Below are 20453 nucleotides of genomic sequence, written 5' to 3'. Positions count from 1 at the left end.
CACCAAAATAGCTAATAAGCATTTGGAAAGGTACTCAATGTTGTTATCACAAAACATAACAACCACATCTGTTAGAATGACTCAAAGTTTTAAAGATTAAAAATAGCTAGTGCTAGTGATGATGCAAATAATCTGAATTGCTGGTGGGAATGTAGATTGGAAAAACAACTTTGAGAAACTGTTTGGCAGCATCTACCAAAGATAAACATATGCTTACATTATGAACTAGCAATTCTACTCCTAGGTATATTCCTGAGGGAAGTGAAGAGACATGCCCACGAAAAGACAAGCATAAAAATAGTAAAAAAAAAAAAAAAAGACATTCGTAAGAATAGTAAAGGCGGCTTTATAAAATAATTTAAAATTAGAAACAATCAAATGCCTATTAACAGGAGTTAGAGAAATTGATGTTGACTCATACAATGTAATACACATTACATAATATATATATACATTACATTTTATTATATGTATATTAGTTTGAACAAATAATAGCACAAATGTTACATATTATATAATTTCATAGATATACACTTTAAGAATAGGGCAAAATTAATATATGGTATACAAAGCTAAAATAATGGTTACCTCTTGGGCCATATAATGAGAAATGGCACTGGGTTCTGGGGTTCCCAGGCTCTTAAAAGGGAAGGAACATTAGTACCTAAGCTCTTGGATGTCTTGAGAGTATTAAGTGAGAAACAGTATAAGAGTCTGGAGCCCCAGACACATTCTACTTATTAATCTATGCTGCGATTTAAAAGTATATACAAATTAAAAGTTCAATGTGGTGTATATTTAAGATTAGGGCAGTTTATATAAACTATAGATTTCTATATCTATATCTACATCATATGTATCTCCTCAGTCCAAAAATCCAATCTAAAATCATCTCAGAGACAGAGTGAAATCTGCAGTATCACAATGCTTTAAATAAGAAGATTAACCAAGTGGAGAGCTTCTAAAATCAAAACATAAAAAGAGATGCAGCCATAAAGAGAAATATAAATTGAAGTTGATGACCTAAAGAAACCTTTCATCTGGAGACATTTAGGCTTGGTCCATCATGTAAGACTGCTGCTGAAGGCAAAAATACCAGTAGAGATTTTGACATTCAAGTAATTTAATGGGACAGATTGAAATGTAAGAAAAAACACACACCCAAATAGTCATCCTCAAGATTTGAGATGGAATTTGAAGTTGTTATGTTAGGAGACTATAGGCACTAGCAGGAAACTTTATGGAACTGAGTCACTCATATATCTTTTCAGTACTGATGAAGCAAAGATAAATTAGATATTTAATTGAAACACCTTGAGGACAATGCAGTAAGTTCAGGGCCAAATCAGAGGTAGATTAAGGTTTAATAAACATGCAAACCATTCTTGAGTAGATCAGATTGTGAAGGATTTAGGTGATCAGTATCCCACCTCAGGTGCCTAACAGAAGAAAGGGTGAACTCTAACTAAAGAATGAGGATATCGTCTGCAACATCAGTCATTATATTTGTATATATACACACATGGAGTCCAGAATAAAATAAATTACTAGGTATACAAAACATATGACCAGTAATGAAGAAAAAAAAAATACAATAAATCCAGACCTACAGATAATTTATATAGAAGAGGTAGCAGTAGACTTTTTTTTTTTTTTTTTTTTTTTTCCTGAGACGGAGTCTCTCACTCTCACCTGGGCTGTCTATGCAATGGTATGATCTCAGCTCAATGCAACCTCTCCCTTCTGGGTTCAAGCGATTCTCCTGCCTCAGCTTCCCGAGTAGCTGGGATTATGGGTGCCCACCACCACGCCCAGCTAATTTTTCGTATCTTTAGTAGAGATGGGGTTTCACTATGTTTGCCATGCTGGCCTCGAGCTCGTGACCTTGTGATCTGCCTGCCTCGGTCTTCCAAAGTGCTGGGATTACAGGTATGAGCCACCACACCCGGCCAGCATTAGACTCTTAAGAGTACTCTTATTACTTTATTCATGTGTAGAGGATAAAATAAAGAGAATAAAAAGGTGAAATATTTCAGCATCAGATGGGAATCTATCAAAAAAACTAAGTGACTATTACTGGAACAAAACATTAACCAGCCAAAATTAAGAATTACTAGATGGACTTAACGAGAGGTTGGGCATAGCAGAAGACAGGATTAAACAAGTGAGTAGAAAATACTCAAAGTGAAACATAGAGGAAGAAAAAAGACAAAGAGGTGAAGAAGCTAAACACATATTTGAAAACAACATGGAATGCACTTAAATTGATAACATATGAGTAACTGATTCTCAGCAAAAAGAAAGGGAGAATTAGGCAGAGTAAATATTTGAAAAAACTGGGTATGCTTTTCTTTCAAAAATGATTTAAAATTCTAACCCATAGATTTAAGAATCCTGCTGAAAACCAAGCAGGATAATTATAAAGGAAAATCACATATGAGTAGATCATAAAGTACTGAAATGCACAAGAATGCTTTTAGCAGATTTATAAGAGATAAACAAAAATAACACAAATGTTCATCAACAGTTGAAAAAACAGGATAAATTGTGGTGTTATTCACACAATGGAATACTATAATGTAGGGAAAAAGAACAAACTGCAGCGGCACACTTAGCAAACATAATGGGAAGCCAAAGCAGTGAGATAAAAGGGGATATATGATATATAATTCTAATGATATTAATGTAAATAACAAGCAAGTTGAAACTATAATGTTAGAAGCCACTATAAATTACCTTTGGTGAGAAAAAGGGAGTAGAGATTGTGAAGGCCTAAGAAGAAATTTGGAGGTGGTGACAATAATCTATCTTGACCTGGGTGATAATTATCCAAGTGTTCACTTTGTGGCAAGCAGTAACCAATATAATTAAGGCTTCTGTGGGGTTTTGTTTTTTGTTTTAGTTTTTGTACATTGTTTTATGTATTACTATAGAAAAACACAATAAAACTTGTGTAACTTACCACATTCTATGGATAGGACAGAAGAGGATGAAACCACGTATTTTGATGGTAAGTTTAAGAGACTGCTTCTTTGGTTTCCAGAGCTCTCTTCGTGCTTTTCTTTTCTGAGGCTTGGGTTCTCGGGTTTTTATTTGATTCTGGGAGCTACCCAGGTATTTCCAGTAAAGTTATTTGTGGCTTTTTTTATCAGAATTGGTTTCAGTTGCTAATAACCAAAATATCCTCACCTATGTAGTTTTAAAATGGCATGATTTTTGTCTTTTTGTTTTGAATATCTTCTATTAATGAAGTTTCAAATGAAGTTTGTATTTTAGTCTCACGGCTTTTATATTATACACACATACAATTTTTCATCAGTTTAATTTATGATAATTACAACTTCTAATGAATTATTTTGAGATGTTGACACACGATTTTAAAGTTTTCCTAAATTATTACAGTCTTTGATGAGACATAACTTTGAACTAAAAAAAAGTGAAGAAAAAAATTTTCTACCAAACATTAAAACATAGTGCCTCAGTAATTCAACAGTGTGGAGGTATTGGTAAAGAAACAAACAAGAACAATGGATTTATATCTGGGGAACAAACAATCAATTGCCATATGATTGTTCATTTTGGAAACAAATTTAAGCATATAGATAATAAATTCCCCACAATAAATAATTATTGAAATAACATTATTTGGGGATAAAAGTTAATGAAGATCTATGCCTAACAACAAAAAAAAATTCGAAATTGAATTAAATGCTTTAAGAGTAGATGTAATTACAAAATAACTGCAGAATACATAAAACCAATAGTTATGTTGTCTTAGAATTAGGAAGGACTCTTAAACTTGACTCTCAAATAAATTATAAAAGAAAGAGAAATATTGATTTGGCTTCAAACATGTAATGTTTTTATATAGAATAAAAACACTGTGGAAAAATTAAAAGACAAAACATCAAATAGGGAAAATATTTGTTCCACATATGCCTGACAAAAGATTTATATCTGTAATGAAAGAAAGCTTATTCTAGGCATTAAGATAAAAAATAAATGAATCCAGAGAAGATAGGTAAAGTATAGAAAGGGGAAAATTAGGAAAGCAGAACCACACATTTTCGGTAATTATTTAAAATATTCAACTTCTCTATTAATAATGGTAGTAAGAGACACTCACATAAAAAAAAAAAAAAAAAAAAAAAAAAACAAAAACTAATTGCCAACAATTAAAATGAAATTTTGTTACTGAAGTTGGAATAAAACTGCAAATAACATATATTCTTTTTGTGAGTATGAATTAGACTATTTCTAGAGGCAATTTGAGCCTATGAAACTAAGAGCTTTAAAGTCGGCATATTCTGTGGAGTAGTTATATTTATAAATATTTAAAAAATCAAATATGACAATATGTAGGTAGAAGAATTTTCACTGGAGACTCTAAAAAAGATCTATAAATAAATTAGAAATAATGGAAGTAAGTCCACTCAATGAAAGTACATCCAATCAGCCATTAAAGTAATGCCGTCAAATATTTGTTCACGGCTGGGCGCACTTTTGCTCACGCCTGTAATCCCAGCACTTTGGGAGGCTAAGGCGGGTGGTTCACGAGGTCAGGAGATCGAGACCATCCTGGCTAACACGGTGAAACCCCGTCTCTACTAAAAATACAAAAAAATTAGGCGGGCGTCGTGGCAGGCGCCTATAGTCCCAGCTACTCGGGAGGCTGAGGCAGGAGAATGGCGTGAACCCTGGAGGCGGAGCTTGCAGTGAGATGAGATCCGGCCACTGCACTCCAGCCCGGGCGACAGAGCGAGACTCCGTAAAAGAAAAAGAAAAAAAAAATTGTATGTATTTACATGGAAATATGTTTTAAGTATATTTGTAAGTTTAAACGATCGTATGGTAAAGAATATAAATGTTTTTTGTTAAATAAATGTTAAGAAATATATATTTATTTAAAATAGGAATGAAAATACCTAAAAAAAATGCTAAAATGTGAAAGTAGTTCTCTTGGTGTACTGGGTGCATTTTCTTTAAGCAAATGTACACTCTCTAATTTTCATACACAAGAGGAGCTCTCAGCATTCATATAACATGGACCTGTACTCAAAGTTGGAGCATCCAGGGTTGGCTATCTAACCTGAACTGAGAGTTTGTCTGTCCTAGGAATCTAGAAAAAAGTTAGAAACAGGTGGTAAGAGTGATTGAATCTTAGCTTCATTAGTAAATGTGTTCTCCACAAAATTTCCAAGACAGCTTGTTGCTATAACCAAGAGGCCTCATAGCTCACTGTACTTCCTGAGATTATTTTTATTTTTTCATTCAGTGAAAATTTCCAGTAACCTTTACAATTGGCCCAATTGTTGGCTGGGCACGGTGGCTCAAGCCTGTAATCCCAGCACTTTGGGAGGCCGAGACGGGTGGATCACGAGGTCAGGAGATCGAGACTATCCTGACTAACACGGTGAAACCCCATCTCTACTAAAAAATACAAAAAACTAGCCGGGAGTGGTGGCGGGCACCTGTAGTCCCAGCTACTCGGGAGGCTGAGGCAGGAGAATGGCGTGAACCCGGGAAGCGGAGCTTGCAGTCAGCTGAAGTGAGCTGAGATCCGGCCACTGCACTCCAGCCCCGGCGGCAGAGCGAGACTCTATCTCAAGAAAAAACAAACAAACAAACAAACAAACAATTGGCCCAATTGTTTAAAAGAAATAATATTTACAGGTTTATGAATAAACAGAAATTGACTCTCCCTGGTTTTAAACCTTGAAACTTACATTGGTCTCCTCTGAATTCCTTCCTCAGGAAACCAACCCTCAGGCAAGGAACTGAAACTCTTGGGACCACCACGTGCAGACAGTTAGATGCCAGAATCCCTCATCCATCATGATCACTTCCTTACCCCTCCCTAATTCCTGTTCTCCTCTCTACTTTCCCCACTATATAAACCTCCCAATTTTAGTCAGTGAGATGCATTTGATAATTTATCTCCTGTTTTCCTAAGTTGCAACACTTGATTAAAGGCTTTTGCTTTGGCAATACTCATTGTCTCAGTGATTGGCATTCTGTCAGCTGATCAGCAGGACCTAGACAGAACCTCTAGCATTTTGGTAACATCTTTACTTTCACCCATTGTGTTAGCGATAGTTATTCTGTTACTTAATTCCCAATAACCTTAACTAACAAGAATACCCAAATAGTCTTTTCCTTCATTACCATATAGAGTTTTTAGTTGTCATTAAGATTTGGTCAGCCGGGTATGGTGGCTCACGCCTCTAATCCCAGCATATTGGGAGGCTAAGGCGGACGGATCACGAGGTCAGGAGTTCCAGATCAGCCTGGCCAACATAGTGAAACCTCGTCTCTACTAAAAATACAAAAATTAGCCGGGCATGGTGGCACGCACCTGTAGTCCTAGCTACTCAAGAGGCAGAGGCAGGCAGGAGAATGGCTTGAACCTGGGAGGCAGAGGTTGCAGTGAGCCAAGGTCATGCCACTACACTCCAGCCTGCAGAGCAAGACTCTGTCTCAAAAAAGAAAAAAAGAAAAAAAAAAATTGGTCATAATTCTGATCTTAGCCCGGCTCAGAAGACAAATCACCTTGCTATATGGGGAATTGCCATCTTGATGACTCACATTTGTTTGCATTACCAAGCTCATGACTCCTGCCTTCATGAACACATCTTTTTTCCCCACACAACTCTTTAGTCTTTGTGTAGTATCAAATAACTTCTCCCTAGATATCACCAATCCAAAAACTTGGTAAAACAAAGCTGAGTTTTTTCTTTACTACAGTGAAGGAGAATTCTGCTTGACAGATCTCTGATAGTGTCATGGGGAAAGGAAAAGAAACTTATTAAGAAATTAAAGTTTGGGTCAGTCAGATCTATCAAAGTGAGATATATACATATATATACGCATATACATACATATATACATACACACACACACACACACACATTTTTTTAAGAGATGATGTCTTGATATGTTGCCCAGGTTGGAGTGCAGTGGCTATTCACAGGCATGATCATTTTTCACTCCCAGGCTCAAGTAATTTTCCAGTCTCTTTGGTGGCTGGAACTACAGGAGCTCCTCACAGAACCAGTTCTCTAAGTGAGAACTTGACTGGAATTAGATAAGAATTATGATATAATGGTAGACCTGATTAAAGCAACAGGTACAGATTTTGTTGAAATGTTGATGAGTCTCTTGCAAAGTGCCTCTAAGGAGCAATCAAGCTATTTGCCTGGGCAAAAGTCATAAAATAGTAATGTTATGCTGATGAAGACAATGGGGTAGTAAAGTCATGTTAATATGGTCGGTAATCTGGGTAGGGGGCAGGTAATTTCTGTCTTCAGTGTTCAAGCTGCGTATAGTGGTACATTATTTTGTTTTCAATAGGCCTCTAGTTTCCTGGACTACTGTTTGCCAGACATAATATTTTATAGTCCTAAGTTCCTATTTAGGCTCAGTCTAGGACTCTTGCTGACAAATTTAATTTTGAAAGAGGGAATTTAAGATAGATTTCCAATATGAAAGAGTAGAAAGTTAGAAATAAAGCATATTATGCTGAGGACAGTGGAAATTGTTTAGATAGAGTAAAACCTTTAATTAGGAATAAGAACAAAATTGATGCATATATAGTAGTGGTCCAGATTTTACCACTAAATTTTTATGAACTTAAGTATTTGAATGCTTGTCATTAGGACAAATTTTTGACAGTTGTAAAATAAATTCTTTATACTATTTTTTTTCTTCTGGCTCTAGCATGCTATAGTAGCTTATGAAAGCTAATATTACAATAATGATGAATACCTTCCAAATGGGCATATGGCCAAACATTATTTTTCTTTCTCTCCATCCTAAGTACCTTCGTGACTAGAGGAGGTAATGGTATCCCAGCAACAGATAAGCAATGCTCAATTTAATTGTCAAAGATTATATTTTAATGAACTTTGGAGAAAGGAATCAAGTTGACTGCAGGGTTCTTTGTCTGATTAATTTGATGAAAATCTATAAACATCTGACCTAGCTCATTAACACGTTAATGAAGACAGAAGACTCTTATGCTCAATCTCTAGGAAACGAGTGTTGTGTGTGATATTTTGATTTTTTCAACCAAAGAATAATGAGGTTCATAAGGTAAAATTAACATAACCATAGGTCAACGTGAATGTGGCAATCATCATCAAAACAATTGGGATGCTGAAGACTTTGTTCATGACCTTATTAAAGGCTATTTCCAGTTGGTTGGTACTCTACCCCTTCCTCTCTTCCGTTACCCTCTTCTTCCTCACACTGCTCTAACACTGCCATGCAAGTAATAGTGTACGTCTACTACTACCTAAAAGACAGATGTCTTGTGGAGGTAGCTCTGTTAGTGTAGAACACCAAATGTTTATTGATCAATTATTTTTAGGGATTATTAGAGTTGATAGGGACATTGAGGATAAATATATATCATCTTTACCCCTGGAAAGCCAGCAGATTCAGCTAATTATGCTGCAAAAGAGTTTGAGGTGTTTGTTTGTTTGTTTTAAAGATAATTTACATAATAGTTGGCAAGGCTGGAGAACCAGACTCAATGACTATTTTAATAGCCAGGATCACTACTAAAAAGATGCTGAAATATGCCACCTGTCTTTCATATTTTTATTTATCCTTTTCTTTATCCATTCATCTATTGATAGGCACTTAGGTTGTTTCCATATTTTAGCTATTATGAAGAATACTGCAATAGACATGAGAGTGCAGATATCTCTTTGGAATACTGACAGTTTTTTTTTTTTTTTTTTTTTTTAACACAAATACCCAGAATTGAAATTGGTGGATTATATGATGCACGGGCCATTGAAAACAATATGCTAAGAATAGATAAGGCTCAAGGACAGTATCTCTAGCTAGTTGCACTTTTAATGAACTCCAGTAGTCAAGGACAGTATCTCTAGTTGAACTTTTAATGAACTCTAGTAGGTGTCAAGAAGGCAGACAAATAAGAAAGAGCTTAAGACAAGGAACTAAGCAGAAGGTTACATCTGGGTGCAGAAAGTTTGTTTTGCATTGTGTTATTTTTGCTGACGTGGGGTTTATGGAGTATAAATAAAGTGAGGTGGAGGCTCTAGGCACAGCCGCCATGTTCTCTGTTTGTCTTTGTCTCTTGTGTCTGTTCATTCTTCACCACCCCCAGCGCAGTCCTCAATAAGTGGCGCAGCGAGCAGGGTCCGCACGGGTGAGTAGTGGGGAACAAGAAGGGGAACCCCCTAGGAGCGGGTAAAACCCGGGGATTGTTAAGGGGAACCTTCTTAAGCTTTCATTATGGGGAATTCCAGTTCCTTGGCCTCAGAATATTTAAGATTATTACAAGGGCTTTTGCTTTCGATTGGGGTTGATGCAAAAGAGAGAACTTTGCGGAAATTGTTTGCTCATGTGGAACAACATTGTTCTTGGTTTCAATATCAAACTGAAGTACAATTAAATAAACGAGAGTGGCAACAGGTTGTTAAGACCCTTCGTTAAGCACACCAGCACGGTGATGTAATGTCGGCACCTTTATGGGCCCTTTGTGCTTCTATTACCCAAGCTTTGGAGCTCTTAGAGACAGACTCTGAAAAAGGGGAAAATGGGGATGAGGAGTCTTCGAAGTCTCCGATAGCCATTTCCCCTCCTTTAGATAATCCTGTAGCTGGTGGAAACGGTCCTTTGTCTGATGATGTGTCTCATGAAAAGGAATCAGAAATTCAAAAGGAGCTTCAGCCAGTTGTCCAATTGCTACAACAAATTTTACAATTACAGTTATCTCCCCGTCAGCCTTCTCCTCCACCCACTCCTGTTTTTACTTTTCCTGTGGTCCATCCACCCCCATCGGCACCCAAGGTGGAAGAGGAAAACAGTTTTCCCCCACTGCCACTGCCACCACCGGTGGAAATGCTGCCTCGTTCAGGCACGGTTTTTGCTGTCCCCGCTTCTACTGCTAAGGCTGTAATTGAGGTATTGGATTCTCAAGAGGATGAGGATCCTCTACAATTGTTCCCCATTACTAGGCAACCTTTTGGCCCTAATGATCAATTTCCTCAAGGAGGTATAAATGTGCAGTATAATGTCCTTCAATTTAAATTCCTTAAAGAAATGAAGGCAGCTGTTGCTAATTATGGCCCTCAATCTCCTTTTGTCATGGGGCTTCTAGATTCTTTCTCCTCTGAGAATTTGTTTTTGCCTCTTGATTGGGAGACTTTGGGGAAGGCTGTTTTGGACCGCTCTCAGTGGCTTCAGCTACGCAGTTGGTGGCTGGAAGATGCCAAAGAACAGGCTCTCCGTAATGCCGCTGGAAATCCTCCAGGGCCAACAGAGGAGCAATTAACAGGTACTGGTCAGTTTGCTACAGTAGCGGCTCAATCTGGACTCGATGACGTGGCATTATCACAAGTTAAAGGACTGTTTTTAAAGGCTTGGTGTAAAGTAGAACCATCAGGGAAAACTGCCTTGTCTTTTGTTAAGGTTTTGCAGGGTGCCAATGAACCTTATCCTGATTTTGTTGCTCAGCTCCAAGATGCTGTAATAAAGACTGTGGGTAGTGGGCTGCAGGCAAAATCCTGATAACCACACTAGCCTTCGAGAATGCTAATCAGGAATGTCAGAGGTTGTTGCATCCTCTCAAGGCTGCTGGACACTTACAAATAGAAGATTTTATTAGAGCCTGTGCAGGAGTGGGAGGGGCTGCCTATAATGCACAATTGTTTGCTGGAGCTTTATCTAAGGCACTCATGGGAAAAAAGTGAGTTTGCTTCCAATGTGGAAAGACTGGTCATTTTTAAAAGGAGTGCTGTAAACTATCTAATAAGAGCAACTCCTCAAGAGTAGGATCTAAAAAGCTTCCCACTGAACCCTGTCGTCGCTGCGGCAAAGGGCGACACTGGACTAATGAATGTCACTCTAAGGTAGACAAAGATGGTAATCTTTTAACCTCCAGATCGGGAAACTTGCAAAGGGGCCCTTCAGCTTGGGGCCCCAATAACAATACAAGCCCTCTTCATTTGCAATTTCCAGTCAGCTTGGGGGTCCAGCATCAGCAGGCCAGTCAGTCAATGTTAACCCCCAATTTTCAGTAGCTCAGCTTTTCTCTGCTACTTCTGGTAGCACCGCTGCTGATGTGGCGATTTTGCAGGCTGTCAAACTCACCCCGGAAATGGGAGTTGTTAAATTGGCTACAGGTGTTTTTGGGCCATTACCTCCACATACTGTTGGATTGCTTCTAGGACGCAGTAGTAGTATTCTACAGGGTTTACAAGTTCATTTGGAAGTTATAGATTCTGATTATAAAGGGGAAATTCAAATTATGGCTCAGGCTCATAAACCCATATCCCTTAAAGGGGGGCAGCGGATTGCACAACTTCTTTTATTACCCTATTTTCAGTTTCCTTCACGGGGACAAAAAAGAACTGGAGGTTTTGGAAGCACGGGTAAACATATTTTTTGGGAAACTTTAGTAACTCAACAAAAACCTTTGTTTCTCTTCAAAGTAGAGGGACAAATTTTTCAGGGCTTGGTCGACACTGGAGCTGACGTTTCTATTATTGCCTCCAACCAATGGCCTTTACAGTGGCCTAAACAGCCTGTTGCTGTTTCTCTTACTGGATTAGGTTCCACCTCTGAGGTGTATCAAAGTTCTCAATCCTTGAGTTGTCGAGGGCCAAATGGTCAAACGGCCCAAGTCCAGTTTGATATTGTTCCTATTGCCCTAAACTTATGGGGGCAAAATTTATTACAACAATTTGGAGCTTTTGTTTCTATTCCTCATGTCTCTAATTCTGCCAAGAATATGATGTTCCACATGGGCTACAATCCCCTTAAAAAATCTTTAAACATGTAGCCAGTGTTCAGCAGCCTCAAGCCCTTCCTTTGACATGGAAAACTAATGTTCCTATACGGATTAAACAGTGGCCTTTAACACATAAAAAACTTGAGGCCTTGGAAAACTTAGTTCAGGAACAATTATCCTTAGGTCATATAGAGCCTAGTACTTCTCCATGGAATTCCCCTGTCTTTGTAATAAAGAAAAAAAAAAAAAAACCGGTAAATGGAGACTATTAACAGATCTTCGTGCTATTAATGCATGTATTCAACCCATGGGATCTTTACAACCTGGCCTTCCTAATCCTTCTACTGATTCCTCAAGATTGGTTACTCATGATTATTGATTTAAAGGATTGTTTTTTCTCTATTCCTTTGCATCAAAAGGATTGTGAGCGTTTTGCCTTCTCTGTCCCTGTTTTTAATAATTCTCAGCTACTTTCACGATATCAGTGGAAAGTTTTATCTCAAGGTATGTTAAACAGCCCTACCTTGTGTCAAGAATTTGTTCATCAGGCCCTGGATCCTGTTCAAAAGTGTCATCCTTCTGTTCTTTTATATCATTATATGGATGACATTCTTCTTGCTGCACCTACTAAAGAAAAACAGCAAGATGCTTTTGCATCGTTACAAACTCAGCTTTCTTTATACTCACTTAATATAGCAAAAAAAAAAAAAAAAAAAAAAAAAATTAAGTGGATTTTCCTATTCAATATTTAGGTTATACCTTGGGAGCACAAAATATTCGACCCCAAAAGATTCAAATTCGATGTGATCGTTTAAAAACATTAAATGACTTTCAAAAGCTTTTAGGAGACATTAATTGGATGCGTCCTATGTTAGAAATACCAACGTATCAATTACAACATCTTTTTTCTATTCTAGAAGGAGACAGTCACTTGAACAGCCCACGTTATTTAACTCCTTTGGCTTTACAGGAACTCCAGCTGGTAGAAGAGCAGTTTCAAAAAGCCCATTTACATTATATCCTTCCTGACGTTCCCCTTTCCTTGTGTTTATTTCACACTTTACATTCTCCCACAGGAATGATTCATCAAAAAAATCGGCCATTACAATGGATCTTTTTGTCCAACAAAACATCTAAACGCTTGACTACTTATGTTGATCGTTTAGCTAAATTAATCATCAAAGGATGACATCGCTGTCGACAACTCTGGGGAGGAGATCCTTCCTTTATTATTTCTCAATTTACTCATAGTCAGATTACTTATCTTCTTTCCCCTTCTGATTCTTGGCAAGTTGCTTGTGCTTCATTTGTCGGAAAATTTTCTACCCAATATCCTAAGTCTCCGTTTTTTTCATTCTTTAGGCAGCATTCTGTATTGCCCTTCTCACCAATATCTATATTTCCTGTTCAAGGTCCTACTTTTTTTACTGATGCTAGTAGTAATGGTAAAGCTGGATATTGGAGTGTTCATCAATCTTCAGTTACAGTTTATCCTTATCCCTCAGTGCAACAGGGAGAACTGTTTGCTATTCTCATGGTCTTACTTGATTTCCCTTCCACCAGTTGTAACATTGTTAGTGATTCTCAATATGCTGTTTATGTTACTTCTTATATTTCTCAGGCCACTCTACCTCTTGTGCTACTTCTTCTCTTCAAAAACTCTTTTCTTTGTTGTCTTCTGCTTTGAGTCAACGTCGAGTTCCTTTATTCATCACTCATCTTCTTTCTCATTCTCAACTTCCTGGACCGTTAGTTCATGGTAATGCTCTGATTGATTCGCTTTTAATCGGCCACCTGCAGGCTGCAGAACAAGAACATACTCTACATCACACTAATAGTTCTGGCCTTCAATGACGGTTTCATTTAACTCGTAAACAAGCTCGTTCTCTTATCCGAGCTTGTCCTTCTTGTGCTCCTTTAAGCATTCCATCTTTCCATCCTGGGGTTAATCCACAAGGTACTCAAGTTAATCGGATCTGACAAATGGATGTCTCACATGTCCCTTCTTTGGGACGATTAAAGTATGTTCATCATACCATTGATACTTTCTCTCATTTTCAATGGGCAACTCCTTTGCCATCTGAAAAAGCTGACTCTGTTATTACTCATCTCTTAGCTTGTTTTACCATCATGGGCATTCCTCCTATACTTAAAACTGATAATGCCCCTGCCTATGTCTCCTGTAAATTACAAATTTTCTTACAGCAATACAATATTCGACATCTCACCGGTATCCCGGGCAACAGTCAAGGTCAAGCCATTATTGAGCGCGCAAATTTAATCTTAAAAACGCAGCTGCAAAAACAAAAAGGGGGAAATGAGTCCCCCAGAAACCAGATACTGAAGGTTCTTTTTACCTTAAATTTTTTGAATCAACGGAGACAATTGCAGGACTCCGCTGCCGTAACTCATCTTTCCTCACCTCCCTTGGTGATAGTCCCCACTGACAATTTAAGGGTTTGGTATCCTAATGAAGAGGGTAAGTATGCTCAAGGGCAAGTTCTAAAACAGGGACGGGGCTATGCTCTTATCCTTACAGGGAGCAGACCTGAGTGGTTTCCTACAAGGCAATTGAAACCCTGTTGAAAAGAAAACTGGACTCAGCATGTACCTCTTCTTTTGTTGGATGTGCCTCGGTGGGGGACTTATTTCCCTTAGTGAGGCTTTGTATGAGTATTGGACTTATATTCCCTTTCCACCCTTGTATCAGGGAGTCGCCTGGGGGGAGGCGGAAATTAAGGTTTTCACCAATGACACTACTTGGATGCTGTCCCCCTATTGGACAAGGACAATATAGAACAGGAAACGGGAATAATAAACAGCACATACCAATTTGGAGTGGAAGGACTTCCGATTTGCATGGGAAATAGTCCTCATTGTCTCCGGAAATCGCATGAAGCTTGGGCTGTTCGCTATAATCACAGCCATGTGGCTGCTAACACTGTTATTATTGTAACTGGAAGCTTTCAGTATAACCATACTGTATATAGTAATGAGACTATTCCTAGTTCCTTACCTTTTTGTCCTATCCCAGAGGTTTCCCCTAATATTGAGGTGCTGGAGTGGCAGCACTGTCGGGGAACTAAGCCCCGGATTTTAATAGAGTACAATGGGCTGCAAGTAACTGATTGGAGTGTGCACGGTGATTTTCAAACAAAATGTAGTCACATACCTTTGAAATGGCACCGGGTAAATAAAAGTATTGCCGCTGATGGTAATGAGACCTTAGTATGGCATGAAGGGGGCTTGTCGCCACCTATGCCTCATCTTAAACACTCTTTACAAGTACAGAGTCATCTTTGGAAGTTATTAGCTGCAGGTGATGCTATTAGTTACTTTTGTGGGAAATATGTCCCTTCATCTTTCTAACCTGAAGAGCTCCTTTCATATTCACTTACATTGGAATACCTCCCAATATATTATTGCTTGTGTCCAAAAGCCTTACCTATTATTAGCGGGGAACTTGACGTGGGATAATGATATGGAGATTGTTAATTGTAAAGATACGTGTACATTTTTGTCTTGCCTCAATCATTCCTGGTGGCGCAGTTTTATGGGGGATATTTATATCCTCAGGGCTTGTAAGGAAATTTGGCTACCTGTCAACCTTAAGCGACCTTGGGGGGCATCACCTCTTAAGACTTATATTTGGACTTCCCTTCAGCAGACCCGTCGTGCCCTTGGACTTATAATTGCCTTGGTGATGAGCCTTGTTGCCATTGCCTCCACTGCGGCTGTGGCAGGGCTCACACTACATCAAAGCATACAAAATGCTGAATTTGTACAGCAATGGCACGAACAATCTCACCGGTTGTGGCTGCAAGAACGGAACATTGACTCCCAACTCGCTGAAAGATTGGACAACGTGGAACAAGCCTTAATGTGGCTTGGAGATCAGCTCACTGTCCTCAGTACTTGGATAACACTGCAATGTGATTGGAACTCTACTCAATTTTGTGTAACACCTGTGCCTTTAATATCTCTCAAAATTGGACTGAAATCCAAAAACTATTAATAGGCCATAAAAATATTAGTGTGGACATCCAAAAACTCACTCAAAACATTTCCGAAGCATTTCAACAACAATTACATGTATTGTCCGGAGCAGCTACTATGCAGGAGCTGGGTCAATGCCTTGCTGCTCTTAATCCATGGACCCAGATGAAAACATGAATTTCTACAATCTCTGGAAGTATATTGCTTTGGGCGCTTGGATTGAGTCTACTTCTCCTGGTAATCCGATGTCCCCTCCATCGCATCCAAAAACAAAGGAAAAAACAGGAACAAGTATGGGCTACCTTTCTAAGATTGAGGCAAAACAAAAAGGGGGAAATGCAGGGGCCATTGAAAACAATATGCTAAGAATAGATAAGGCTCAAGGACAGTATCTCTAGCTAGTTGCACTTTTAATGAACTCCAGTAGTCAAGGACAGTATCTCTAGTTGAACTTTTAATGAACTCTAGTAGGCGCCAAGAAGGCAGACAAATAAGAAAGAGCTTAGAGACAAGGAACTAAGCAGAAGGTTACATCTGGGTGCAGAAAGTTTATTTTGCATTGTGTTATTTTTGCTGACGTGGGGTTTATGGAGTATAAATAAAGTGAGGCGGAGGCTCCAGGCGCAGCCGCCATGTTCTCTGTTTGTCTTTGTCTCTTGTGTCTGTTCATTCTTCACCACCCCCAGCGCGGTCCTCAATAATATGATAAATTTATTTTTCAGGTTTTGAGGAACCTCCAAAACCTTCACACTGTTTTTATGACGTCTGTACCAATTTACATTCCCATCAGTAGGGTACAAGGGTTCCTTTTATGCCACGTTCTCATCAACAGTTGTTGTCTTTTTGATAATAGCCATCATAATATGTGTGAATTAACATCATTGTGATTTTGATTTGCATTACCGTGATGATTAGTGATGTCAATCACTCTTTCATTTATCTGTTGGCCATTTGTATGTCATTAAGAAATGTCTATTCAGGTCTTTTGACCATTTTAAAATCAGATTATCTGTTTTCCTGCTACAGAGTTGTATGAATTTTATATGTATTTTGGATATTGGCACCTTATCAGATATAAAATTCACAAACATTTTCTCTCATTGCATAGATTTGAAACTGCCTCTGCAAGATTATAACTGAGGAAATTAAGACAGTGAAAGAAATCAGGCCTAACTGACTCTATCTTGCCTCCAACCCTTAAGCTGTCCTTGTTTAATGCTGGGCATAGGCCAAACTAACTTTGGGAAAGAATTCAGTTTGTGGTTTGACTCTGAAACAAAATCGATAACAGCCTATCCGGAAAAGACCCCCTTCTTGACTGGGGTCCAGTCTGTCTTTGCAGGACTAACAAATTAGCTACAAGATTAGAAATTACAATTTATGGGTCATGTAGCCTCTGGATGCAAGAGTCTGAACCTTCCCAAATTGCTCCTGCAGATAACATCATTATTGTAAATCCTAAGATCAGTGCTTGAGATATTTTGCAGACCCTGCACTCAGTGGATCAGCTGATACCACCCAGACCGGTAATTTGGCTCAACTAGTTCTGCCATCCCACCCAGGAACAGAAGACAGTAAGAAAACCTCATTTCCACCCGCTATGATTTCATCTTCAACCCGACCAATCAGCACTCCCCACTTTCTGAGACAATACCCACCAAATTATCCTTAAAAACTCCGATCCGCAAATGCTCAGGGAGACTGATTTGAGTAGTAATAAAACTCCTGTCTCCCGCATGGCCAGCTCTACATGAATTAATCTTTTGCCATCGCAATTACTGTCTTTATAAATCATATCTGTCTAGGCAGCAGGCAAGGAGAACCTATTGGGTGGTTACAGATTGCCTCTTCATTTTGTTGATTGTTTCCTTTGCCATGCAGAAAAATTTTAGTTTGATGCAATCACACTTGTTTATTTATTTATTTTTATTATTTTATTTTATTTTATTTTATTTTATTTTATTTTTTGCTTCAGTCTTTAATTTTTTGTGAGTTGATTTTTGTGTGTGGTGTAAAATAAAGATCCAATTTCACTTTTTTGTGTGTGGATATCCAGTATTTTTAATATTATTAATGGAAAAGATTCTCCTTTCCTCATTGTATATTGTTGGCACCCTTCTTGAAGATTAGCTGACTGTATAGGTATGGGTTTATTTCTAGGCTTTCTATTCTGTTCCATTAGTGTATGTCTGTTTTTATGTCATTTTTTGATTACTGTAGATCTTTAACATAATTTGAAAAAGAAAGTGTGATGACTCCAGCTTTATTATTTTTGCTCCAGATTACTTTAGCCATTGAGAGTATTTGCTGGTTCCATATAAATTTAATTTTTTAGTTTTATTTTTTAATTTCTGTAAAAAAATTATTGAAATTTTTCAAAAGTGAAATATATTGAATCTGTAGATCACTTTGGGTGGTATACACATTTTGATTCTTCCAGTCCATGAGCAATGAATAGCATTCCATTAATTGTTTTTATTTATAATATGTTTTGTGACTGCTTTATAATGATCAGTGTGCATATATTTTAACTCCTTGGGTAAATTTATTTATAAATACATTATTTTTTATTGTTGCAAATGAGATTATTTCTTAAGTTTTTGGATAGTTTATTGTTAGTTTATAGAAAGAGAACTGATTTTTGTATTTTGATTTTTGCATAATGCAACTTCATTGAATTTATTTTTTCTAACAGCTGTTGAAGTTTTTAGGGTTTCCTATATGTAAGTTCATGCCATCTTCAAAAAGAGACAAATTTACTTCTTCCTTTCCAATTTGCTTGTCTTTTCTTTTTCTTGCCTAATTGCTCTGGCTAGAAATGCTACTTTCATAGAAGTGTTTATTAGGAGTTACAAGATTGAGTATCCTTATCCTGTTACTCATCTTAGAGAAAACGCTTTCAACTTTTCACTTTTGAGTATGTTACCTGTTGGTCTGTGATATAAACCTTTATTTTGTTGAGGTGCATTCCTGTCATGCCTATTTGGTTGAGAGTTTTTATCATGAACAGATTTTGATGTTGTCAAATACTTTTTCTGAATCTTTTGAGATGATCATATAATTTTTATTCATTCTGTTAATGTGTTGCATCTGGTTTATTAATTTGCATATGTTGAAACATCCTTGTATCTCAGGGCTAAAGCCCACTTAATTATAATGTATGGTCATTTTAATGTGTTATTGAATTGTTTTGCTAGTATTTTGTTGAGGATTTTTGCATCTGTGATTACCAGGGATAAAGCCTGCAGTACTCTTTTTCCTATAGTGTTCTTGTCTGGCTTTGGTATCAGAGTAATTCTGGCCTGGTAATAGAGTTTGAAAGTTTTCCCTCCTCCTCAACTTTCTGGAGAAATTTGAGAAGGATTGATATTAATTCTTTTTTAAATGTTTGGTGGAATCTACCACTGAAGCCTAGTGGTCCTGAGCTTTTCTTTGATGAATGTTTTTGAATACTAATTCAATATTCTTAATTGTTATGGTCTGTTCAGATTTTCTATTTCTTCATGATCCAATCTTGGTAGGTTGTATGTGTATAGGAATTTACTGATTTCTACTAGGTTGTCCAATTTGTTAGAGTATAATTTCATGTAGGAGTCTCTAATTATCCTTTGTATTTCTGTGGTAACAGTTTTAGTATCTTCTCTTTCATTTTTGATTTGCATCCCCTCTTTTATTCTTGGTCTGTCTACCTAAAACTTTGTCAATTTCTTTTTATCTTTTCAAAAACTAAATATTGGTTTTGTTTATCTTTTCTATCGTTTTTCTAGTCTCTGTTCCATTTATTGCTGCTCTGATCACTGTTATTTCTTTCCTCTTACTAACAATGGGCTTAGTTTGTTCTTATTTTTTGAGTTTCTTGAGATGTGAAGCTAGGTTGTTAATTGTAGATTTTTATTTTTTTCTTCAGATAGGAATATATTGCTGTAAATTTTCCTCTTAGAACTGCTTTTACTGTGTCCCATAAATTTCAGTATACTGTGTTTATATGTCCATTTTTAAAATTTTCCCTTTTGATTTCTTCTTTGATCCATTGCTTGTCAGAAGTTTGTTGTTTACTTTACAAATATTTGTGAATTTTCCTCGTGTTGCTGACCATTTCTTCCTAGAAAAGTAGCAATTGTGATTAGAAAAGATACTTGATATCATTTTAATCTTTTTAAGTGTGTTAATATTTATTTTGTGGCCTAAATTATGATCTATCCTGGAGAATATTTTGTGTGCACATGAGAAAAATATGTATTCTGTTTCTAGTGAATGAAATATTCAACATGTACCTGTTAGGTCTATTTGGTTTAAATAGTAGTTCAAGTTCAATATTTGTTGATTTTCTGTCTGGATGATCTGTCCTTTGTTTAAAGTAGAGTGCTGAAGTCCTCTACTATTATTGGTTGCTGTCTCTTTGTCTGTTCAGATCTGTTAATATTTTCTTTACATTTTTAGGTGCTCTAATGTTGAATGCAAACATGTTCACAATGGTTATATCTTCATGATGTGTCATTGTCTTCTTGGATTCTCTTGTTATATTATCTTCTTGATAAATTAGCTATTTTATTATTACAGTTTATTATTACTATATATACAATAGATTTCTCTGTCTCTTGTTACATTTTTTGACCTAAAGTTTATCTTGTCTGATGTAAGTAGAGCTAGTCCTATTTTCCTGTTAAATGTATTATTTATTTATTTATTTATT

Source organism: Rhinopithecus roxellana, chromosome 21 (assembly GCF_007565055.1).
Source record: "Rhinopithecus roxellana isolate Shanxi Qingling chromosome 21, ASM756505v1, whole genome shotgun sequence".
NCBI lineage: Eukaryota > Metazoa > Chordata > Mammalia > Primates > Cercopithecidae > Rhinopithecus > Rhinopithecus roxellana.
The sequence above is the reverse complement of the archived record's forward strand: the minus strand, read 5'-3'. Positions refer to the sequence as shown.